Genomic DNA, 23,492 nt, shown 5'->3' on the forward strand with positions numbered 1-23,492 from the left:
GTCCAAGATGTTATAAAAAAGCAAGGTTAAAATACCTCTTCTTCACATGTTGTCATCTGCTGTAGATAAAGACGCAAAGGCCAGGAACAAATGTGGATGCAGTTATTTGTGTAGAGTTTTTCTAAGGAATAGTCTTAATTCATTGTAAGTATTAATGTTGGCACTAGAGGGCAGCAGAGGACTGTGCGCTGCAGTCCTACAAAATCCCTGCAAACCAGTTTGAATATTGTTGGATTTAGGGTCCATTCACACATCCGTGTGTGTTTTGCGCATTTTGCGGACCGCACATTGCCGGCACTAAGAGAATATGCCTATTCTTGTCAGCTATTGCGAACAAGAATAGGACATGTTTTATTTTTTTCAGGATTGGAATTGCGGACCCGGAAGTGTGAGTCCGCAATTCTGGATCGGGGCCGCACGTTGTGCGGCTCCATAGAAATTTATGGGTCCGCAATTCCATTCCACAAAATGCGGAATGGAATTGCGGATGTGTGAATGGACCGTAAAGGTAAGATCTTTAATAATGATCATCTCCATTTATAAAGTGCCAACATACCGTATTTCTCAGTTCTTTACAATTCAGAGTTTTGATGTGTAGACAAAATCAGGCATTACATAGCGACAAATAATTCAGATGGGGAACCCTCTAGCAGGAACTTACACTCTATGATTAAATAAGTGCGACACAAAAGGTAAAAAGTCCATTGGAATGCCATGATGAAAGTGTTATCAAACTGCTATCTTCAGTGTTGTCCCATGAAAAGATATAATAAAATATTTACAAAAAAGTAAGATACTGTACTGAGATACTGTAAAATATATATTTTTCCATAATGATTGTTTTCGTATAGGTGATTATGGTCATGGTCATGTGGTGCGGTGTGGCATGTGATTAGTTTTTTCTTTTTTTGAACCTTCATGAGACATTTAATTAGATTTTTTATTGCTGAATTCTCTTGTAACTGGGGCTGATATATTAACTCCAGCTACACAGGGATTGGGGTTCTAGAAAGGTTTACATGGCAGTACAGAGGTTGTACAAAATTGATCAGGGTCCGATCAGCTTGTGCAGACACCCAGCCCCTGGCAATCCCATGATCACTAGGACTAGAACAGGAGCGTATTGCCGTTTCCTGATCTGTATACAAAGTGCTCAATCACAGATGGAGAAGGCAGAGGCAGTAAAAAAAACTGTCCCTGACTCCCTGTCCCTGGCTGATTCACACGAGCGAATCCATTGCGGGAATCACGCTCTGTGTGTGAGCGTGATCTTCTGCTCTGGACTTGCAGGAGCGCACAGCATTATTATGATTTATAATGCTATGTGCCGCTGCGTGACCTTACTGATACAGGATCATAGTGACAGCTTTATGTATCTGTAAGGTCAAGCAGAGGCACATAGCATTATAAATCATGATAATGCCATGCGCTCCTGCAAGTCCAGTGTGTGAGCGTGATTCCCGCAATGGACTTACTTGTGTGCAACAGCCCTTAGGCCTCTTTCACACGGGTGTTGCAGTTGCAGGAAAATGTGCGGGTGCATTGCGGGAACACGCACGATTTTTCCGCGCGAGTGCAAAACATTGTAATGCGTTTTGCACTCGCATGAGAAAAATCGCGCATGTTTGGTACCCAAACCCGAACTTCTTCACAGAAGTTCGGGCTTGGGATCGGTGTTCTGTGGATTGTATTATTTTCTACCGCATCCGCACTTGCTTGCAGATGCTTGCGATTTTCACGCAACCCCATTCATTTCTATGGGGCCTGCGGTACGTGAAAAACGCACAATATAGAGCATGCTGCGATTTTCACGCAACACATAAGTGATGCGTGAAAATCACAGCTCATGTGAACAGCCCCCTAGAAATTAATGGGTCGGGATTCAGTGCGGGTGCAATGCGTTCAACTCACGCATCGCATCTGCACGGAATACTCACCCGTGTGAAAGGGGCCTTAGGGGACCCCTGTTGTCACTGAAAATTAGCTGCCAATTCTGCAAGGACGTTCAGAAACCGCCTCGACGCTTAATGTCTATGGTTGGTTGGTTAGTGGTTAATAAATGATTTGTACAACCAAATGGTGCTACTGGAAAAAAATAAAAATAAAAAAAAAAAAATATATATATATATATATATAGCTCCGGGGCGTACATAAAAAATCACTGGGACCAAGGCAAGAATCTGAATTATGCTCCTATGCCCTCTTCCTAGCCCCTCCCATAAATTGCCCCCTCATACTACCTGCCCTGGCTCCTCCCCTGCCCCACCCCCTGCACGGTAAATAATACAATAACATGTTAATGTTGATGATTATGGCGTACAGCTATTGAAAACCCAAAACTCAGTATCTCAGAAAATTTGAATATTACATGACTAATTTAAAAATTATTTTTAATACAGAAGTGTTGGCCTACTAAACAGTATGTACGTTATATGCACTCAATACTTGGTCAGGGCTCCTTTTGCATAAATTACTGCATCAGTACAGCGTGGCATGGAGGCGATCAGCCCGTGGCACTGCCGAGGTATTATGGAAGGCCAGGTTGCTTTAATAGTGGTCTTCAGTTTGTCTGTATTGTTGGGTCTGGTGTCTCTCCTATTCCTCTTGCCAATACCCCACAGATTCTCTATTCTCGTTTACTGGCCAATCAAGCACAGTAATACCGTAGTTATTCAACCAGCTATTGGTACTTTTTGTGAGCAGATGGCAAGTCCTACTGGAAAATGAAATCAACATCTCCATAAAGTTTGTCAGCAGAAGGAAGCATGAAGTGCTCTGAAATTTCATGGTAGACGGCTGCTCTGACTTTGGACATGATATACATGATGAACACAGTGGACCAACATCAGCAGATGACATGGCTCCCCAAACCATCTGTGGAAGCTTGACACAGGACCTCAAGCAACTTGGATTGTGTGCCTCTCCACTCTTCCTCCGGACTCTGGGACCTTGATTTCCAAATAAAATGCTAAATTTACTTTCACCTGACTTTGGACCACTAAGTAACAGTACAGTGTTTTTTCCCTTTCCCTTAAGAGGCTTCTGACGTTGTCTCTGCTTCATAAGTGGCTTGACACAAGGAATAGGACAGTTGCAGCCCATGTTCCCACCCGCATGAGCACAGGGGAAGCAGTAAGCTAGAAATCAGGGCCCAAGCCCTAGACAGTGGCTTGGGAGCCTTAGTATTTGTAGACTGAGATGAATAGGTCCCATAACAGCCCCATGGTCTGCCTCTGTTGGAGTGTAGGTCTGTTTCCTATAATGTTTTTTGTATTTGTTCTAGCTAACTGCCTGGGACACTGTAGCTCTAGTAATAGTATGTAGTAAGGCTAGCTAAAGGGTCTAAGACTACTTTCACGCTAAGATTTCTATTTTCCGGTATTGAGATCGGTCGTCATGACCCACAATGCAAGTCAATGGGGAAGGATCAGTTTTCTCTGACACTATCTGACACAATAGAAAACTGATCCGTCCCCCATTGACTTTCAATGGAGCTCATGACCGATCCGTCTTGGCTATGTTACAGATAATACAACCGAATGCAGACGGTTGAATTAACAGTAACGGAGGCGTTTTTACTGAGCCATGCCGGATCCAGTAAAAATGCTAGTGTGAAAGTAGCCTAAAAGAGATAAAATGGTGCAGTGCAAGGATGGAGAGTAGAAAGTCTAGAACTGGAGAAGGAGATTAGAAGTTCTAGAACTCACATAGTAATGCTTTGGACCCAGACAGCAATATATTGTTCTAGTTTATGGCAGAACGGCTTTGCTGCTGTGGAAGGGAGCATTGCAATTGAATCTTCCATAGTTTGAGATGGATTGGCCACCCATATGTCAATTCTACACCCCTCAGCTTGTGAACTGCAGAAGGACTTAACACAAACCTTATTGCAAGCCTGTGGTTCTGCTGAGAGACTGCAAAGAGTCTTTACAGAGAAGGAATACTATAATCACCATCATTATTGCTGTCCATACACTATTTCTAGGAGAATATTGTACTATGATATACTTTGAAACTGTACTCACGGGCTGGGGCTCATAGGCAACTTTGAGTGTAACACTGACAGTCACAATGCATAACAACACAAAGTGTACTGTAATGCATTGTGACTGTCTGCATTGCACTAATTGTAAAAGGGATCAGACCCTCAAAAGTTGAAGTCCCCTAGTGGGACAAAAATAAAAAGTAAAAAAAAAGTTTGAAAAGTGTTAAGAAGTTATAAAAATCAAACTTTCAAGTTAAAAACAAATGGCTATACTGTTACCCCAGAGCCTGTTGAATTTGATCCATCAAAATCTGCTTTGCAAAGGCAAAAAGGTGGTCTTTCACTTCTGAACCCTGAAGTGTACTCATCAATTACTGACAAAGGGGTTTAGAAAATTGACCGCAACAAACTCCCTCCTACACAATAATAGTTACTGTGTCTGTGAAGGTTCTCATTTATCCAGGTAATGGTATATATCTGTAAAGAATAAATCAAGGCAACTGGACGTACTGTAGATTTCTTGAATACGTTTCACTCGTTCTTCCAACGAGCTTTCTCAATTCTGAGTGATTGTACAAAAATTCTGGGAATAAATATGTAACTGAATCCACATCTGGTAATTATACCCAGCATGGGGTCAAAGGTGTTGATTCCATTATCCTAATTGGAGTCAGTAGGTGATAAAGACTTCCCAGAAAAAGGTGTCAAGACAGCATTGTATGTGGCAGACAATAGATGTCTAACCCATTACGTAGATGGCCTCCTTCACGCCTCGTTTGTACCAATCGGCCTCCTTATCCAAAACACGTACTTGACTGTCTTCAAATAATAGTTACTATCCTGTCCATATTAAAATATCCTTGCCATATGGTCAGTTTCTCAGGCTACCGTGAAATAATAGTTATTACAACATATTTTTAGAACAATCATTAGATTTGACCGGACGTCTTTGAGAATGAGGATATCCAGATGATATTATATCACAGTCACTTATCTGAGCCCTGAACCAAAATAGAGAGGAGTTGTTACTGCATAAAAAAATTAAACACTTGTTTTGTTTTTATCTTTTCAATATAGCCCTATGGCAGATAACATCAAAAGAGCTGTCAGAGAACACTGGCACTTGATTGAATCAGACCGGGATCTTGTCAGTCGAGTATAAGACCCCCCTATTATTTCACTTAGGAGATGTAAAAACTGCAGGGACCAATTAGTTAGAGATAAACAACCTACATAAAGAAAACAAGAATAAGGTAATATAAGGCTGACACTCAAATATGTGGTTCATATGAAAAGTGGCAATTTATTAAACAATTACATTAAAATCAGCATATAATCCAAGATAAACGGGAGATACAGTAAAATACAATCACTTACAAAAAAATAAATGGAAAAAATAAATAAATAAAGAGAAAAACAAAAAAAAAAGGATGAACGCACACTGGTGGTGCTGTCTCTTACAATTATAGATGTCCCTTAACCACTCCAGGACCGCCGTATGCAGGATTGCGTCCTGCCGGCGGCCCTGCTCTCTGAATGGAGCCTTACAGGGGGGTGATCAATGACAGGGGGTGATCAGGGAGTGTATATGGGTGATCACCCCTCTGTCATTGATCACCCCCCTGTCATTGATCACCCCCCTGTAAGGCTCCATTCAGACGTCCGCATGTGTTTTGCGGATCCGATCCGTGGATCCGTAAAAATCATACGGACGTCTGAATGGAGTCTTACCAGGGGGGTGATCAATGACAGGGGGGTGATCAGGGAGTCTATATGGGTGATCACCCCCCTGTCATTGATCACCCCCTTCTGCAATTGGTTATCAATGGGGATGAGGCCCCATATGAGAGGGGAACACAATTCCTAGATTGTTAAACAAATATAATATTCGATTATTCTATAGTCTATTTTTATTTTAAAATCTACTCACTATCTATGAGTATTATGACTATCTTTACCTACGGTACTTTCATCTGAGATTGGGCACAGTAATTTCAGTTACGGTTTATACAGTTGCAAGAAAAAGTATGTGAACCCTTTGGAATGATATGGATTTCTGTATAAATTGGTCATAAAATGTGATCTGATCTTCATGTAAGTTACAACATTAGACAATCACAGTCTGCTTAAACTAATAACACACAAATAATTAAATGTTACCATGTTTTTATTGAACACACCATGTAAACATTCACAGTGCAGGTGGAAAAAGTATGTGAACCCTTGGATTTAATAACTGGTTGAACCTCCTTTGGCAGCAATAACTTCAACCAAACGTTTCCTGTAGTTGCCGATCAGACCTGCACAACGGTCAGGACCATTCCTCTTTACAGAACAGTTTCAGTTCAGCAATATTCTTGGGATGTCTGGTGTGAATCGCTTTCTTGAGGTCATGCCACAGCATCTCAATCGGGTTGAGGTCAGGACTCTGACTGGGATACTCCAGAAGGCGTATTTTCTTCTGTTTAAGCCATTCTGTTGTCATTTACTTCTATGCTTTGGGTCGTTGTCCTGTTGCAACATCCATCTCCTGTTGAGCTTCAGCTGGTGGACAGATGGCCTTAAGTTCTCTTGCAAAATGTCTTGATAAACTTGGGAATTCATTTTTCCTTCGATAATAGCAATCCGTCCAGGCCCTGGCGCAGCAAAGCAGCCCCAAACCATGATGCCCCCACCACCATACTTCACAATTGGGATGAGGTTTTCATGTTGGTGTCCTGTGCCTCTTTTTTCTCACATAGTGTTATATGTTTCTTCCAAACAACTCAACTTTGGCTTCATCTGTCCACAGGATATTTTGCCAGTACTGCTGTGGAACATCCAGGTGCTCTTGTGCAAACTGTAAACTTGCAGCAATGTTTATTTTTGGATAGCAGTGGCTTCCTCTGTGGTATCCTCCCATGAAAACCATTCTTGTTTAGTGTTTTATGTATCGTAGATTCGCTAACAGGGATGTTAGCATATGCCAGAGACTTTCGTAAGTCTTTAGCTGACACTCTAGGATTCTTCTTCACCTCATTGAGCAGTCAGCTGTGCTCTTGCAGTCATCTTTACAGGACAGCTACTCCTATGGAGAGTAACAGCAGTGCTGAACTGTCTCCATTTATAGACAATTTGTCTTACCGTGGACTGATGAACAGACAGGCTTTTGGAGATACTTTTATAACCCTTTCCAGCTTTATGCAAGTCAACAATTCTTAATCGTAGTTCTTCTGAAAGCTATTTTGTGCGAGGCATCATTCACATCAGGCAATGCTTCTTGTGAGAAGCTAATCCAGAACTGGTGTGTTTTTTTTTTTATAGGACAGGGCAGCTGTAACCAACACCTCCAATCTCATCTCATTGATTGGACTCCAGTTGGCTGACACCTCATTCCAATTAGCTCTTGGAGATGTCATTAGTCTAGGGGTTTACATACTTTTTCCACCTGCACTGTGAATGTTTACATGGTGTGTTCAATAAAAACATGGTAACATTTAATTCTTTGTGTGTTATTAGTTTAAGCATACTGTGATTGTCTATTGTTGTGACTTAGATGAAGATCAGATCACATTTTATGACCAATTTGTGCAGAAATCCATATCATTCCAAAGGGTTCACATACTTTTTCTTGCAACTGTATGTAGTGATCAGTCATACAAGCTGATCACTCAGTGCGAATGTTCCTGTCATTAGATGTTCCATTGCATAATCCTCATCCACTTTGTGTGAGTCATGAAAGCGTTTTTTCTGTCACCTCCCCTTACATCATGTGATTTTATTAATATTTTTAACTATATATTACAATAAAGGTTTATTACATTTAATGGGTACGTTGTGGGGTCGTTTTTCTTTATATAGGTTGTTTATGGCTTTTTTTTTTGTATATTCTTTATTTATGAAGAATTTTCATAGATAACAAACATAAAAGATCTACACAGAATAATAAAGCACATAAGATACAAGAAATGCCTTGGGCACCAATAAATCTGTATCGTGGTCATCACCACATACCGTGGTAAAATTAAGCACTACAACAGTGTTGTCACAGTGCGGTCATTGGACAGTTGTGGCCGTGTAGGCTGACTGCATGCTCTCTTGCGTACTGACCTCAGGAGTACTCCTGTGTATGCAGGTTGCTTAGGGCTGCGTGCTGGCTGCAGTGTTGTGTGTGAACTTTTGCCTGTGTTTGTGTCTCCCCACATACATATCTCTGTGGTTTATGTCACCGATGCTGTGCAGGCTAGCTGCATGTACTTTGTGTACTGGCTGTGGGTGTTCCCATGTATATTGGTTATTTGATGCGTGCTGGCTGCGGCCTTGAGTGTGAACAGGTTCTTAGTATGGATGCAGTGTGCGGTTCTGTCACTCCTTGTTGTGTAGGCTGGCTGCCTGTAACCACGTACTGGCTGCATTTGATCCTGTGTATGCTGGATGTTGTTTGGGTGTGCTGGCTGCAGCATTCTGTGACTTTGTGAGCTGACACTTGTATTGTTTGTTCTTTGGTTCTGGTTACTCCTGGTTATGATGGGGTTAACATTCCCTGGTCTATTCCTTGGTGTGGCTTATCAGGTGCCCTCATTATGCAGCTATTTATATCTGAGAGCTGTAGGGCTTGGGGTCAGTATGTCTTGTGGCTTGCTGGGTGTAGCCCCTTGCTGCTCACCCAGGGGGTTTTGCCATCTGCCTTTCTGTGTGGTGTCGCATGGTAAAGTGTTGTTGTATCCTTGCCTGATATTCAGCACCTGTTCTGTGTCTTGTTCCTGACTGTTCCATGTATAGCCTGGCAGTGTAACACCTTATGATCCTGTCTGCTGCATGTATAACCTGGCAGTGCTCCACTGCTTCTGATCCTGTCTGTTCCATGTATACCCTGGCAGTGCTCAACTGCTTCTGATCCTGTCTGTTCCATGTATAGCCTGGTTGTGCTCCACTGCTTCTGATCCTGTCTGTTCCATGTATACCCTGGTAGTGCTCAACTGCTTCTGATCCTATCTGTTCCATGTATAGCCTGGCAGTGCTCAACTGCTTCTGATCCTGTCTGTTCCATGTATAGACTGGCAGTGCTCCATTGCTTCTTATCCTGTCTGTTCCATGTATAGACTGGCAGTGCTCAACTGCTTCTGATCCTGTCTGTTCCATGTATAGCCTGGCAGTGCTCAACTGTTTCTGATCCTGTCTGTTCCATGTATGGCCTGGCAGTGCTCAAGTGCTTATAATCCTGTCTGTTCCATGTATAGCCTGGCAGTGCTCCACTGCTTCTGATCCTCTCTGTTCTACGTATAGTCTGGCAGTGCTCAAGTGCTTATGATCCTGTCTGTTCCATGTATAGCCTGGTAGTGCTCCACTGCTTCTGATCCTATCTGTTCCATGTATAGCCTGGCAGTGCTCAACTGCTTCTGATCCTGTCTGTTCCATGAATAGACTGGTAGTGCTCAACTGCTTCTGATCCTGTCTGTTCCATGTATACCCTGGCAGTGCTCAACTGCTTCTAATCCTATCTGTTCCATGTATAGCCTGGCAGAGATCAACTGCTTCTGATCCTGTCTGTTCCATGTATAGCCTTACAGTGCTCAACTGCTTCTGATCCTGTCTGTTCCATGTATAGCCTGGCAGTGCTCAAGTGCTTATGATCCTGTCTGTTCCATTTATGGCCTGGCAGTGCTCAACTGCTTCTGATCCTATCTGTTCCATGTATAGCCTGGCAGTGCTCCACTGCTTCTGATCCTGTCTGTTGCATGTATAGCCTGGCAGTACTCCACTGCTTCTGATCCTATCTGTTCCATGTAAAGCCTGGCAGTGCTGAACTGCTTCTGATCCTGTCTGTTCCATGTATAGCCTGGCAGTGCTGAACTGCTTCTGATCCTATCTGTTCCATGTATAGCCTGGCAGTGCTCAACTGCTTCTGATCCTGTCTGTTCCATGTATAGCCTGGCAGTGCTGAACTGCTTCTGATCCTGTCTGTTCCATGTATAGCCTGGCAGTGCTCAACTGCTTCTGATCCTATCTGCTCCATGTATACCCTGTAGTGCTCCACTGCTTCTGATCCTGTCTGTGCCACGTATAGCCTGGCAGTGCTCCACTGCTTCTGATCCTGTCTGTTCCATGTATAGCCTGGTTGTGCTCCACTGCTTCTGATCCTGTCTGTTTCATGTATAGCCTGGTAGTGCTCCACTGCTTCTGATCCTGTCTGTTCCACGTATACCCTGGCAGTGCTCTACTGCTTCTGATCCTGTCTGTTCCATGTATAGCCTGGCAGTGCTCAACTGCTTCTGATCCTGTCTATTCCATGTATAGCCTGGCAGTGCTCCACTGCTTCTGATCCTATCCGTTCCATGTATAGCCTGGCAGTGCTCAACTGCTTCTGATCCTATCTGTTCCATGTATAGCCTGCCAGTGCTCAACTGCTTCTGATCCTATCTGTTCCATGTATAGCCTGCCAGTGCTCAACTGCTTCTGATCCTATCTGTTCCATATATAGCCTGGCAGTGCTCCACTGCTTCTGATCCTGTCTGTTCCATGTATAGCCTGGCAGTGCTCAACTGCTTCTGATCCTGTCTGTTCCATGTATACCCTGGTAGTGCTCCACTGCTTCTGATCCTGTCTGTTCCATGTATAGCCTGGCAGTGCTCAACTGCTTCTGATCCTGTCTGTTCCATGAATAGACTGGTAGTGCTCAACTGCTTCTGATCCTGTCTGTTCCATGTATAGCCTGGCAGAGCTCAACTGCTTCTGATCCTGTCTGTTCCATGTATAGCCTGGCAGTGCTCAACTGCTTCTGATCCTGTCTGTTCCATGTATAGCCTGGCAGTGCTCAACTGTTTCTGATCCTGTCTGTTCCATGTATGGCCTGGCAGTGCTCAACTGCTTCTGATCCTGTCTGTTCCATGTATAGCCTGCCAGTGCTCAAATGTTTCTGATCCTGTCTGTTACATGTATGGCCTGGCAGTGCTCAACTGCTTATAATCCTGTCTGTTCCATGTATAGCCTGGCAGTGCTCCACTGCTTCTGATCCTCTCTGTTCTACGTATAGCCTGGCAGTGCTCAAGTGCTTATGATCCTGTCTGTTCCATGTATAGCCTGGTAGTGCTCCACTGCTTCTGATCCTATCTGTTCCATGTATAGCCTGGCAGTGCTCAACTGCTTCTGATCCTGTCTGTTCCATGAATAGACTGGTAGTGCTCAACTGCTTCTGATCCTGTCTGTTCCATGTATACCCTGGCAGTGCTCAACTGCTTCTAATCCTATCTGTTCCATGTATAGCCTGGCAGAGATCAACTGCTTCTGATCCTGTCTGTTCCATGTATAGCCTTACAGTGCTCAACTGCTTCTGATCCTGTCTGTTCCATGTATAGCCTGGCAGTGCTCAAGTGCTTATGATCCTGTCTGTTCCATTTATGGCCTGGCAGTGCTCAACTGCTTCTGATCCTATCTGTTCCATGTATAGCCTGGCAGTGCTCCACTGCTTCTGATCCTGTCTGTTGCATGTATAGCCTGGCAGTACTCCACTGCTTCTGATCCTATCTGTTCCATGTAAAGCCTGGCAGTGCTGAACTGCTTCTGATCCTGTCTGTTCCATGTATAGCCTGGCAGTGCTGAACTGCTTCTGATCCTATCTGTTCCATGTATAGCCTGGCAGTGCTCAACTGCTTCTGATCCTGTCTGTTCCATGTATAGCCTGGCAGTGCTGAACTGCTTCTGATCCTGTCTGTTCCATGTATAGCCTGGCAGTGCTCAACTGCTTCTGATCCTATCTGCTCCATGTATACCCTGTAGTGCTCCACTGCTTCTGATCCTGTCTGTGCCACGTATAGCCTGGCAGTGCTCCACTGCTTCTGATCCTGTCTGTTCCATGTATAGCCTGGTTGTGCTCCACTGCTTCTGATCCTGTCTGTTTCATGTATAGCCTGGTAGTGCTCCACTGCTTCTGATCCTGTCTGTTCCACGTATACCCTGGCAGTGCTCTACTGCTTCTGATCCTGTCTGTTCCATGTATAGCCTGGCAGTGCTCAACTGCTTCTGATCCTGTCTATTCCATGTATAGCCTGGCAGTGCTCCACTGCTTCTGATCCTATCCGTTCCATGTATAGCCTGGCAGTGCTCAACTGCTTCTGATCCTATCTGTTCCATGTATAGCCTGCCAGTGCTCAACTGCTTCTGATCCTATCTGTTCCATGTATAGCCTGCCAGTGCTCAACTGCTTCTGATCCTATCTGTTCCATATATAGCCTGGCAGTGCTCCACTGCTTCTGATCCTGTCTGTTCCATGTATAGCCTGGCAGTGCTCAACTGCTTCTGATCCTGTCTGTTCCATGTATACCCTGGTAGTGCTCCACTGCTTCTGATCCTGTCTGTTCCATGTATAGCCTGGCAGTGCTCAACTGCTTCTGATCCTGTCTGTTCCATGAATAGACTGGTAGTGCTCAACTGCTTCTGATCCTGTCTGTTCCATGTATAGCCTGGCAGAGCTCAACTGCTTCTGATCCTGTCTGTTCCATGTATAGCCTGGCAGTGCTCAACTGCTTCTGATCCTGTCTGTTCCATGTATAGCCTGGCAGTGCTCAACTGTTTCTGATCCTGTCTGTTCCATGTATGGCCTGGCAGTGCTAAACTGCTTCTGATCCTGTCTGTTCCATGTATAGCCTGCCAGTGCTCAAATGTTTCTGATCCTGTCTGTTACATGTATGGCCTGGCAGTGCTCAACTGCTTATAATCCTGTCTGTTCCATGTATAGCCTGGCAGTGCTCCACTGCTTCTGATCCTCTCTGTTCTACGTATAGCCTGGCAGTGCTCAAGTGCTTATGATCCTGTCTGTTCCATGTATAGCCTGGTAGTGCTCCACTGCTTCTGATCCTATCTGTTCCATGTATAGCCTGGCAGTGCTCAACTGCTTCTGATCCTGTCTGTTCCATGAATAGACTGGTAGTGCTCAACTGCTTCTGATCCTGTCTGTTCCATGTATAGCCTGGCAGAGCTCAACTGCTTCTGATCCTGTCTGTTCCATGTATAGCCTCACAGTGCTCAACTGCTTCTGATCCTGTCTGTTCCATGTATAGCCTGGCAGTGCTCAAGTGCTTATGATCCTGTCTGTTCCATGTATAGCCTGGCAGTGCTCCACTGCTTCTGATCCTGTCTGTTCCATGTATGGCCTGGCAGTGCTCAACTGCTTCTGATCCTATCTGTTCCATGTATAGCCTGGCAGTGCTCAACTGCTTCTGATCCTGTCTGTTCCATGTATAGCCTGGCAGTGCTGAACTGCTTCTGATCCTGTCTGTTCCATGTATAGCCTGGCAGTGCTCAACTGCTTCTGATCCTATCTGCTCCATGTATACCCTGTAGTGCTCCACTGCTTCTGATCCTGTCTGTGCCACGTATAGCCTGGCAGTGCTCCACTGCTTCTGATCCTGTCTGTTCCATGTATAGCCTGGTTGTGCTCCACTGCTTCTGATCCTGTCTGTTTCATGTATAGCCTGGTAGTGCTCCACTGCTTCTGATCCTGTCTGTTCCACGTATACCCTGGCAGTGCTCTACTGCTTCTGATCCTGTCTGTTCCATGTATAGCCTGGCAGTGCTCAACTGCTTCTGATCCTGTCTATTCCATGTATAGCCTGGCAGTGCTCCACTGCTTCTGATCCTATCCGTTCCATGTATAGCCTGGCAGTGCTCAACTGCTTCTGATCCTATCTGTTCCATGTATAGCCTGCCAGTGCTCAACTGCTTCTGATCCTGTCTGTTCCATGTATAGCCTGGTTGTGCTCAACTGCTTCTGATCCTATCTGTTCCATATATAGCCTGGCAGTGCTCCACTGCTTCTGATCCTGTCTGTTCCATGTATAGCCTGGCAGTGCTCAACTGCTTCTGATCCTGTCTGTTCCATGTATACCCTGGTAGTGCTCCACTGCTTCTGATCCTGTCTGTTCCATGTATAGCCTGGCAGTGCTCAACTGCTTCTGATCCTGTCTGTTCCATGAATAGACTGGTAGTGCTCAACTGCTTCTGATCCTGTCTGTTCCATGTATAGCCTGGCAGAGCTCAACTGCTTCTGATCCTGTCTGTTCCATGTATAGCCTGGCAGTGCTCAACTGCTTCTGATCCTGTCTGTTCCATGTATAGCCTGGCAGTGCTCAACTGTTTCTGATCCTGTCTGTTCCATGTATGGCCTGGCAGTGCTCAACTGCTTCTGATCCTGTCTGTTCCATGTATAGCCTGGCAGTGCTCAACTGTTTCTGATCCTGTCTGTTCCATGTATGGCCTGGCAGTGCTCAACTGCTTATAATCCTGTCTGTTCCATGTATAGCCTGGCAGTGCTCCACTGCTTCTGATCCTCTCTGTTCTACGTATAGCCTGGCAGTGCTCAAGTGCTTATGATCCTGTCTGTTCCATGTATAGCCTGGTAGTGCTCCACTGCTTCTGATCCTATCTGTTCCATGTATAGCCTGGCAGTGCTCAACTGCTTCTGATCCTGTCTGTTCCATGAATAGACTGGTAGTGCTCAACTGCTTCTGATCCTGTCTGTTCCATGTATAGCCTGGCAGAGCTCAACTGCTTCTGATCCTGTCTGTTCCATGTATAGCCTTACAGTGCTCAACTGCTTCTGATCCTGTCTGTTCCATGTATAGCCTGGCAGTGCTCAAGTGCTTCTGATCCTATCTGTTCCATGTATAACCTGGCAGTGCTCCACTGCTTCTGATCCTATCTGTTCCATGTATAGCCTGGCAGTGCTCAACTGCTTCTGATCCTATCTGTTCCATGTATAGCCTGGCAGTGCTGAACTGCTTCTGATCCTGTCTGTTCCATGTATAGCCTGGCAGTGCTGAACTGCTTCTGATCCTATCTGTTCCATGTATAGCCTGGCAGTGCTCCACTGCTTCTGATCCTATCTGTTCCATGTATAGCCTGGCAGTGCTGAACTGCTTCTGATCCTGTCTGTTCCATGTATAGCCTGGCAGTGCTCAACTGCTTCTGATCCTATCTGTTCCATGTATACCCTGTAGTGCTCCACTGCTTCTGATCCTGTCTGTTCCACGTATAGCCTGCCAGTGCTCCACTGCTTCTGATCCTATCTGTTCCATGTATAGTCTGGCAGTGCTCCACTGCTTCTGATCCTGTCTGTTCCATGTATAGACTGGTAGTGCTCAAGTGCTTATTATCCTGTCTGTTCCATGTATAGCCTGGTAGTGCTCCACTGCTTCTGATCCTGTCTGTTCCATGTATACCCTGGTAGTGCTCTACTGCTTCTGATCCTGTCTGTTCCATGTATAGCCTGGCAGTGCTCAACTGCTTCTGATCCTGTCTGTTCTATGTATACCCTGGTTGTGCTCCACTGCTTCTGATCCTATCTGTTCCATATATAGCCTGGCAGTGCTCCACTGCTTCTGATTAGGGATGAGCGAACTCGAACTGTATAGTTCGGGTTCGTACCGAATTTTGGGGTGTCCGTGACACGGACCCGAACCCGGACATTTTCGTAAAAGTCCGGGTTCGGGTTCGGTGTTCGTCGCTTTCTTGGCGCTTTTGTGATGCTTTCTTGGCGCTTTTTGAAAGGCTGCGAAGCAGCCAATCAACAAGCGTCATACTACTTGCCCCAAGAGGCCATCACAGCCATGCCTACTATTGGCATGGCTGTGATTGGCCAGAGCACCTTGTGACCCAGCCTCTATTTAAGCTGGAGTCACATAGCGCCGCCCGTCACTCTGCTCTGATTAGCGTAGGGAGAGGTTGCGGCTGCGACAGTAGGGCGAGATTAGGCAGATTAACTCCTCCAAAGGACTTGATTATTGATCGATCTGCAGCTGTGGGTCATTGAGCTGCTGATACTCAATTGCTCACTGTTTTTAGGCTGCCCAGACCGTTTGTCAGTCACATTTTTCTGGGGTGATCGGCGGCCATTTTGTGTCTTGTGGTGCGCCAGCACAAGCTGCGACCAAGTGCATTTAACCCTCAATGGTGTGGTTGTTTTTTGGCTAAAGCCTACATCAGGGTGAAGCTGTCACACCAAGTGCATTTAACCAGCAATAGTCTGTTTATTTTTTGGCCATATACTACATGAGGGGCAAGCTGCGCCTGTCACCAAGTGCATTTAACCCTCAATGGTGTGGTTGTTTTTTGGCTAAAGCCTACATCAGGGTGAAGCTGTCACACCAAGTGCATTTAACCAGCAATAGTCTGTTTATTTTTTGGCCATATACTACATCAGGGGCAAGCTGCGCCTGTCACCAAGTGCATTTAACCCTCAATGGTGTGGTTGTTTTTTGGCTAAAGCCTACATCAGGGTGAAGCTGTCACACCAAGTGCATTTAACCAGCAATAGTCTGTTTATTTTTTGGCCATATACTACATCAGGGGCAAGCTGCGCCTGTCACCAAGTGCATTTAACCCTCAATGGTGTGGTTGTTTTTTGGCTAAAGCCTACATCAGGGTGAAGCTGTCACACCAAGTGCATTTAACCAGCAATAGTGTGTTTATTTATTGGCCATATACTACATCAGGGGCAAGCTGCGCCCGTCACCAAGTGCATTTAACCCTCAGTAGTGTGGTTGGGCAAGCTATCACACCAAGTGCATTTAACCAGCAATAGTCTGTTCATTTTTTGGCCATATACTAAATCAGGGGCAAGCTGCGCCTGTCACCAAGTGCATTTAACCAGCAATAATCTGTTCATTTTTTGGCCATATACTACATCAGGGGCAAGCTGCGCCCGTCACCAAGTGCATTTAACCCTCAGTAGTGTGGTTGGTCAAGCTGTCACACCAAGTGCATTTAACCAGCAATAGTCTGTTCATTTTTTGGCCATATACTACATCAGGGGCAAGCTGCGCCCGTCACCAAGTGCATTTAACCAGCAATAGTCTGTTCATTTTTTGGCCATATACTACATCAGGGGCAAGCTGCGCCCGTCACCAAGTGCATTTAACCCTCAGTAGTGTGGTTGGTCAAGCTGTGACACCAAGTGCATTTAACCAGCAAGAGTCTGTTCATTTTTTGGCCATATACTACATCAGGGGCAAGCTGCGCCCATCACCAAGTGCATTTAACCCTCAGTAGTGTGGTTCGTCAAGCTGTGACACCAAGTGCATTTAACCAGCAATAGTCTGTTTATTTTTTGGCCATATACTACATCAGGGGCAAGCTGCGCCCGTCACCAAGTGCATTTAACCAGCAATAGTGTGGTTATTTTTTGGCCATATCCCAGTCTAATTCTGTCACTAAATCCATACCGGTCACCCAGCGCCTAAATACTAGGCCTCAAATTTATATCCCGCTAAATCTCTCGTTACCGCTGTCCTGTTGTGGCTGGGAAAGTTATTTAGTGTCCGTCAAAGCACATTTCTTGTTCTGGGTTGAAATACAATTTCCAATTTAGCAATTTCATAATTTAGTGGTTTCTGCTATATCAGAGCTATTTGAAATCTATCCCTAAAAGGGTATATAATATTCAAGGTGCACATAGGGTCATTCAGAATAACTTCACACACACGCTACTGTGCATTTCCAAGTCTAATTCTGTCACTAAATCCATACCGGTCACCCAGCGCCTAAATACCAGGCCTCAAATTTATATCCCGCTGAATTTGAATACAATACATTGGGCCAAATAATATTTTTGTTGTTGTGGTGAACCATAACAATGAGGAAAACATCTAGTAAGGGACGCGGACGTGGACATGGTCGTGGTGGTGTTAGTGGACCCTCTGGTGCTGGGAGAGGACGTGGCCGTTCTGCCACATCCACACGTCCTAGTGTACCAACTACCTCAGGTCCCAGTAGCCGCCAGAATTTACAGCGATATATGGTGGGGCCCAATGCCGTTCTAAGGATGGTAAGGCCTGAGCAGGTACAGGCATTAGTCAATTGGGTGGCCGACAGTGGATCCAGCACGTTCACATTATCTCCCACCCAGTCTTCTGCAGAAAGCGCACAGATGGCGCCTGAAAACCAACCCCATCAGTTTGTCACACCCGCCGCCAAGAGACTCCGCCTGCTACTGACCGCCGCCATCTGGGACCGAGCACCCCAAAGGCAGCTTCAAGGAGTTCCCTGGCATGGCACTTCTTCAAACAATGTGCTGACGACAAGACCCGAGTGGTTTGCACGCTGTGCCATCAGAGCCTGAAGCGAGGCATTAACGTTCTGAACCTGAGCACAACCTGCATGACCAGGCACCTGCATGCAAAGCATGAACTGCAGTGGAGTAAACACCTTAAAACCAAGGAAGTCACTCAGGCTCCCCCTGCTACCTCTTCTGCTGCTGCCGCCTCGGCCTCTTCTGCTGCTGCCGCCTCGGCCTCTTCCTTTGCCTCTGGAGGAACGTTGGCACCTGCCGCCCAGCAAACAGGGGATGTACCACCACCACCACCACCTCCGTCACCAAGCGTCTCAACCATGTCACACGGCAGCGTTCAGCTCTCCATCTCACAAACATTTGAGAGAAAGCGTAAATTCCCACCTAGCCACCCTCGATCCCTGGCCCTGAATGCCAGCATTTCTAAACTACTGGCCTATAAAATGCTGTCATTTAGGCTGGTGGACACAGACAGCTTCAAACAGCTCATGTCGCTTGCTGTCCCACAGTATGTTGTTCCCAGCCGCCACTACTTCTCCAAGAGAGCCGTGCCTTCCCTGCACAACCAAGTATCCGATAAAATCAAGTGTGCACTGCGCAACGCCATCTGTAGCAAGGTCCACCTAACCACAGATACGTGGACCAGTAAGCACGGCCAGGGACGCTATATCTCCCTAACTGCACACTGGGTAAATGTAGTGGCAGCTGGGCCCCAGGCGGAGAGCTGTTTGGCGCACGTCCTTCCGCCGCCAAGGATTGCAGGGCAACATTCTTTGCCTCCTGTTGCCACCTCCTCCTTCTCGGCTTCCTCCTCCTCTTCTTCCACCTGCTCATCCAGTCAGCCACACACCTTCACCACCAACTTCAGCACAGCCCGGGGTAAACGTCAGCAGGCCATTCTGAAACTCATATGTTTGGGGGACAGGCCCCACACCGCACAGGAGTTGTGGCGGGGTATAGAACAACAGACCGACGAGTGGTTGCTGCCGGTGAGCCTCAAGCCCGGCCTGGTGGTGTGCGATAATGGGCGAAATCTCGTTGCAGCTCTGGGACTAGCCGGTTTGACGCACATCCCTTGCCTGGCGCATGTGCTGAATTTGGTGGTGCAGAAGTTCATTCACAACTACCCCGACATGTCAGAGCTGTTGCATAAAGTGCGGGCCGTCTGTTCGCGCTTCCGGCGTTCACATCCTGCCGCTGCTCGCCTGTCTGCGCTACAGCGTAACTTCGGACTTCCCGCTCACCGCCTCATATGCAACGTGCCTTGAACTCCACCTTGCACATTCTGGACAGACTGTGCGAGCAGCAGCAGGCCATAGTGGAGTTTCAGCTGCAGCACGCACGGGTCAGTCGCACTGCGGAATAGCACCACTTCACCACCAATGACTGGGCCTCCATGCGAGACCTGTGTGCCCTGTTGCGCTGTTTCGAGTACTCCACCAACATGGCCAGTGGCGATGACGCCGTTATCAGCGTTACAATACCACTTCTATGTCTCCTTGAGAAAACACTTAGGGCGATGATGGAAGAGGAGGTGGCCCAGGAGGAGGAGGAGGAGGAAGAGGGGTCATTTTTAGCACTTTCAGGCCAGTCTCTTCGAAGTGACTCAGAGGGAGGTTTTTTGCAACAGCAGAGGCCAGGTACAAATGTGGCCAGCCAGGGCCCACTACTGGAGGACAAGGAGGACGAGGAGGAGGATGAGGATGAAGCATGGTCACAGTGGGGTGGCACCCAACGCAGCTCGGGCCCATCACTGGTGCGTGGCTGGGGGGAAAGGCAGGACGATGACGATACGCCTCCCACAGAGGACAGCTTGTCCTTACCCCTGGGCAGCCTGGCACACATGAGCGACTACATGCTGCAGTGCCTGCGCAACGACAGCAGAGTTGCCCACATTTTAACGTGTGCGGACTACTGGGTTGCCACCCTGCTGGATCCACGCTACAAAGACAATGTGCCCACCTTACTAACTGCACTGGAGCGTGATAGGAAGATGCGCGAGTACAAGCGCACGTTGGTAGACGCGCTACTTAGAGCATTCCCAAATGTCACAGGGGAACAAGTGGAAGCCCAAGGCCAAGGCAGAGGAGGAGCAAGAGGTCGCCAAGGCAGCTATGTCACGGCCAGCTCCTCTGAGGGCAGGGTTAGCATGGCAGAGATGTGGAAAAGTTTTGTCAACACGCCACAGCTAACTGCACCACCACCTGATACGCAACGTGTTAGCAGGAGGCAACATTTCACTAACATGGTGGAACAGTACGTGAGCACACCCCTCCACGTACTGACTGATGGTTCGGCCCCATTCAACTTCTGGGTCTCTAAATTGTCCACAAGGCCATAGCTAGCCTTTTATGCCTTGGACGTGCTGGCCTGCCCGGCGGCCAGCGTTTTGTCTGAACGTGTATTCAGCATGGCAGGGGGCCTCATTACAGACAAACGCAGCCGCCTGTCTACAGCCAATGTGGACAAGCTGACGTTCATAAAAATGAACCAGGCATGGATCCCACAGGACCTGTCCGTCCCTTGTCCAGATTAGACATTAACTACCTCCCCTTAACCATATATTATTGTACTCCAGGGCACTTCCTCATTCAATCCTATTTTTATTTTCATTTTACCATTATATTGCGAGGCTACCCAAAGTTGAATGAACCTCTCCTCTTTCTGGGTGCCGGGGCCTAAATATATGCCAATGGACTGTTCCAATGTTGGGTGACGTGAAGCCTGATTCTCTGCTATGACATGCAGACTAATTCTCTGCTGACATGAAGCCAGATTCTCTGTTACGGGACCTCTTTCCTCTGCCTGGGTGCTGGGCCTAAATATCTGACAATGGACTGTTGCAGTGGTGGCTGACGTGAAGCCTGATTTTCTGCTATGACATGCAGACTAATTCTCTGTTGACATGAAGCCAGATCCTCTGTTACGGGACCTCTCTCCTCTGCCTGGGTGCTGGGCCTAAATATATGCCAATGGACTGTTGCACTGGTGGCTGACGTGAAGCCTGATTCTCTGCTATGACATGCAGACTAATTCTCTGCTGATATAAGGACAGATTCTCTGTTACGGGACCTCTCTCCTCTGCCTGTGTGCTGGGCCTAAATATATGCCAATGGACTGTTGCAGTGGTGGCTGACGTGAAGCCTGATTCTCTGCTATGACATGCAGACTGATTCTCTGCTGACATGAAGCCAGATCCTCTGTTACGGGACCTCTCTCCTTTGCCTGGGTGCTGGGCCTAAATATATGCCAATGGACTGTTGCACTGGTGGCTGACGTGAAGCCTGATTCTCTGCTATGACATGCAGACTGATTCTCTGCTGACATGAAGCCAGAATCTCTGTTACGGGACCTCTCTCCTCTGCCTGGGTGCCGGGGCCTAAATATCTGACAATGGACTGTTCCAGTGTTGGGTGACGTGAAGCATGATTCTCTGCTATGACATGAAGACTGATTCTCTGCTGACATGAAGCCAGATTCTCTGTTAAGGGACCTCTCTCCTCTGCCTGGGTGCCTGGGACTAAATATCTGAGAATGGACTGTTCCAGTGGTGGGTGACATGAAGCCAGATTCTCTGCTATGGGACCTCTCTCCAATTGATATTGGTTAATTTTTATTTATTTTATTTTTATTTTTATTCATTTCCCTATCCACTTTTGTTTGCAGGGGATTTACCTACATGTTGCTGCCTTTTGCAGCCCTCTAGCTCTTTCCTGGGCTTTTTTACAGCCTTTTTAGTGCCGAAAAGTTCGGGTCCCCATTGACTTCAATGGGGTTCGGGTTCGGGACGAAGTTCGGATCGGGTTCGGACCCCGAACCCGAACATTTCCGGGAAGTTCGGTCGAACTTCTCGAACCCGAACATCCAGGTGTTCGCTCAACTCTACTTCTGATCCTGTCTGTTCCATATATAGCCTGGCAGTGCTCCACTGCTTCTGATCCTGTCTGTTCCATGTATACCCTGGCAGTGCTCAAGTGCTTCTGATCCTATCTGTTCCATGTATAGTCTGGCAGTGCTCCACTGCTTCTGATCCTATCTGTTCCATGTATAGTCTGGCAGTGCTCCACTGCTTCTGATCCTATCTGTTCCATGTATAGTCTGGCAGTGCTCCACTGCTTCTGATCCTGTCTGTTCCATGTATAGCCTGGCAGTGCTCAACTGCTTCTGATCCTATCTGTTCCATGTATAGCCTGGTAGTTCTCAACTGCTTCTGATCCTATCTGTTCCATGAATAGTCTGGCACTGCTCCACTGCTTCTGATCCTGTCTGTTTCATGTATAGTCTGGCAGTGCTCCACTGCTTCTGATCCTGTCTGTTTCATGTATAGCCTGGCAGTGCCTTCCTGATTCTCTTCCTGTCCTGTGTATGTCCTGCCTTTGTGAGAGGGCTCCTGGGTTCTTAGGAGGGAGGACATCTAGTGACCAGTGAGCCCTCGGCCAAGTTTATCCCGACCACCAGGGGCTCTGTGAAGAACGGGACAAGTGTATAGTACACTTCTGACTTAAAATGTGTGCTTGGTCTGTTTGGTTTTTCTTGCTTACCAATTACTCAGAGGTAGATTCACAGAACACAGAAAAAGAAATTGGTTACAAGATTTGCCCCAGTAGGTAATTATAGATCCAGGATTTGTGCTTTCTGTACATATATGTTAGAAGGATAAGTGTTGCAAATTACAACCTTTACACATTGTGGCGATTGTGGCATTTGTGAGGTAAGGCAGAGGGATGCAGTTCCCTCTGCCTTCTGATCGGAGCCCCCACAGTGAATTTGCTGGGCTCAGATCAGTTAGCATGACAGCCTGGGGCCTGTGCATGAGGCACAACTCAGCAAGGAGCGAGCCAGAATGCCATTCACTCTAATAGATCTATGTTATGGTGAATGGGACAAGGGATCAAAAGATCCCATGTACTAGCCCATTAAGATGGCTAATAGTTATTAAGTAAAAAGTTAAAAAAGTTAACCCAAAAAACGTTGAAATCCCTCCCCCTTTGGCAATTTTACATTGGGTAAACATATTAGGTATCACCGCACCTTGGGTATCAGAATCACAAAGCAGACACCCGAGGCTAATACTTGCAATTGACGATAATGGCGAATGCAGACATTTAACCCCTCCGATGCCATTGACAATTGTGACTATTGGATGTGAGGATCCTAATGGCTCCCTGTGTGATCACTGAAAACTATAGATCGTCCTGCAGAAAATGATCCCTTACTCAGGTCTATAGACAGAAAAGTTATGGGTTATGGGTAAAAATATAGTGATGTAAGTCAAATTTTTTTATTTATTTTTTAAGGAAAGAAAAACTATCCAATTTGGTATAGCTGTAATTTGACTTACTTGTGGAATTAAGGGAACAGGTCATGTTTACCACATAGGGAACATCATAAAAGTGAAACCCATAATTTTTTTCAGCTTCCCACTACATTGTTTGAAAAATAAATGGAGCCATTAGAAAGTACAAG

The sequence above is a fragment of the Bufo gargarizans genome, chromosome 4 (genome assembly GCF_014858855.1).
Source record: "Bufo gargarizans isolate SCDJY-AF-19 chromosome 4, ASM1485885v1, whole genome shotgun sequence".
NCBI classification, from domain to species: Eukaryota; Metazoa; Chordata; class Amphibia; order Anura; family Bufonidae; genus Bufo; species Bufo gargarizans.